This window comes from Otolemur garnettii, unplaced genomic scaffold, assembly GCF_000181295.1.
Source record: "Otolemur garnettii isolate 467f Iridium unplaced genomic scaffold, OtoGar3 scaffold00079, whole genome shotgun sequence".
NCBI lineage: Eukaryota > Metazoa > Chordata > Mammalia > Primates > Galagidae > Otolemur > Otolemur garnettii.
Window position 1 is genome coordinate 6,203,481 of NW_003852474.1, and position 3,099 is coordinate 6,206,579.

General features: G+C 44.2%; 1 protein-coding gene across 1 annotated transcript in view; it reads left to right on the forward strand.

The window, feature by feature from the left end:
* RFX8 (RFX family member 8, lacking RFX DNA binding domain) overlaps positions 1-3,099 on the forward strand; it is a 58,973-nt gene that overhangs the window by 53,769 nt on the left and 2,105 nt on the right. The window lies entirely within an intron of this gene.

The following is a 3,099-nucleotide window of genomic DNA, read 5'->3' on the forward strand; positions in this document are numbered from 1 at the left end:
ACACTGTCAAAGTAATGATAAAGGATTCTAGAATCATCATGGCTTGAGGGTATTTTGCAAAGGGTGATTATAATAGCTTATCTGTTGATCACTGGTCAGCTCAGGTTTGTGGTACGTGAGTATGGAATATTAGAAGTGTGGAATATTAGAACGTCCTGGGTCTTGCCCTCCCAGAGCTTACCCAGCATGGTTAGACTAACACAACAATAGAGCACCATTAACCACTAAACTGATGTGGCATGCCCAGCAAATGCCCCTAGCGTTCAAAGAAAGGAAACGTGGAATAGCCTGGCTAAAACGGACTTTGAAAAGATTAAATCGGGGTACACCAAGAAAGATGTGGAAGTAGAGTTCCTACCTAACACCTACTGTCAAGCCTTTCTATACATTATCTCGAAGCCTTGCAATCCTGCAGAATATCTGTTATTATTGTCATCGGATGCATGAGCAGACAGAGGCTCAGAGAAGCTTTACTTGCACAAAGCCACACAGAAAGTAAACGCAAGGAAATAGTGGAACAGAGATTGGAGCCCTGGCCTGCCTCATCTCAATCCATTCTCAGCACACTAGATGGGAGGAGGTCTGTGCCCTGAGATGTGTAGGATGCAGGTTGCAGTGGTCCAAGATGGGCCTCCGTGCCGTGAACAGGATCCAGACTAATAGAGGAAATGAATGAAACTCTTCCCTTGAGAGGTAGGGAGTGGGCTGGTTAATAAAAAATTTGTCTTAGTACTAATTTCTAAAACTTCTACACATGTCTGATGGTTAGCCCCTATAGGTCACCTTTGTTTTGTGTCCACAAGTTCCCCTCTTGAACAGCTGAGTTGTGCTTAGTAGGAGACTGATGCTTTGCCCTTGATCCAGGTTCACAGTGGTCTTGCTATTGAATGAGTCACAGCCTAAAACTGTGCACATCCTATAGCGCTCAGAATAATTGTAACCTTCCAGGGACCTCTCCTTCCTGAGCAAACTCTCTGTTCTCCAGAGTACAGAGACCCTGTGCAAACTGTTACTGAGCACTGCTTGGATGAGACACCACACTAGACAAAAACTGCATGAGCAGCAGCCGGGGAGACACATGTCCCAGGCTTACATGTTCTCTCTCTGCCCACATTTGGCCTTTTTCACCTTGGGATAGTACATTCCTACATCCAGCTGCACTCAGTGCTAGCTGTGCAGGGTATTCAGATGGCTTTAAATGAGAAACTCGCATTCTCTGTGAGTGTGTACATGAGGCAGACATAATAAATGAAGCATGAAATAGTGAAATACGGACCCCATATCGGGGAGCCCATGTACGGGTGAGAGCTGGGGACCAGCAGGCACAATCAGGGCACTGTTTAGGGAGCAGGTGCTTCAGGGCAAGTGGCAGAAAGCAATCATAGAGATCTAAAAAGGGGCTGCTTGGCCAGGCTGTGCCTAGAAGAATGACTCCCTGCTCCTGTCCCTCTGGGGGATAAACTCAGACCTTGTGACAGAGTCCTTCAAGGGCTGGCCAGCAGCAAGCTCACCTGAGTATATTCTGGAGCCTTCTGTGGAGACTCAACAGGACCAGCATTACTCCTGGGCTGCAGCATTCGGTGCCAAGCCAGCAAGTTCTCTCTGCTCACCTGCTGGGGCAAGAGTGAAAACAGAACGATGATTTGTTGAAAGAAAAGAAAAAATCATTCAATGACACTGTTAAAGCCCAGTAAGGAAAGAAGTCTTTCTTCAGGACCATCTCCATAGGTGCAGGGACACCCTGTTGCAGTGAGAGTGATCAGTCTCAACTCTGCATACAGCACAGGCAAGTGGAAATCCAAAGAGTAGGATGTTACTAAAAGGATACATCAGGGGTAAGGGGAATTCTGGCTAAACCCACCCAACAGGATTCTTGCAGAAGACAGGCCAGGGTGATCAGATGTCCCCTGGGGTTGGGGGGATGGAGGTGAACGAGAAACCTGATGAGATACCAAGGATGGGGCGTTCTTGCTAAATTGACTTAGCAGAGTTCTTGCTGAAACTAGATTTTACATAGAAGTGAGTACAGGAGAAGGTTCAGGAGCCTGACTAAAGTTTAGCCCAGCAGAGAATCTTTGTCACCTTTTACAGACTCATTAGTCACCAAAGTGACCAGAGTAAGCTCCCACCTCTTGTGCGGCAATTAGAGGGGCTGGAGAGCAGACGCGGTTCCCAGGCTGGGCGTGTACGTGCATCACTGCAGCTCCATGACACAGGTGTTACCACCCCCACTTCCCAGATGGCCTAATTGAGCCTTGTGGAAGGGTTGAGTCGATTCCTCAAGATCACATCACTAATAATTAGGAGAGCAGGGAGTTACACACCCATAGATCTCCTTCCCAGCAATCTCTCCCTAGGGAGTATTCTATCAGGTGCTTGAATTCTAAAATCAGTGGCTTGGGAGTAAATTAAAAATATTTTTCAAGTCTGATAAGTGGGCAATTATAAGTATAATAAATTCCTGGGTTCAGATTCTAACTCTTCCATATTAGCAGAGTACCTTGGGCAAGTTGCTGAATTTATAGGTATAATAATATCTAATTCCAAAGGGCTGTTATGAGGTTTAAGTAAGTGAATTGTTATAAAATGCTTATAATATTTCTTTGAACATGGTAAGGACCCAATAACCACTAGTCATTATCATTATTTCTTGAAATAATCTCTCCTAATCTAAGCACCTTTCCTTTTCTTAATTTTTTTTACTCCTACACGTGTGTATTCACGGCGTACACGTGCAATCTTGATACATTGACATATTGCATTGTGGTGAAGTCAGAACCTTCAGCTGAACACCCTCAACCCAGTCCCCTAGCTCCGCTGAAGTTCATTGCTATGAGATTTGACCTGAATTTAATTGGTGGAAACAATAAAGAAGATATTAAATACTTAATTAAGCTACATAATAAAGCAATACAAGCCAACGAGTGTCAGATAATCCAGGGTAATATACATGAGAGATTAATTAAACCTGCTCCATTCCTTCATGCATGCTGAATTAGCTATAATGACTTAAATGATCCAACCCCAAAATGTCACACTCATCTAATTTTTGTTGCATTCATTATTCAGCATTTGCACTCATCGTCAAAAAAAAAAAAA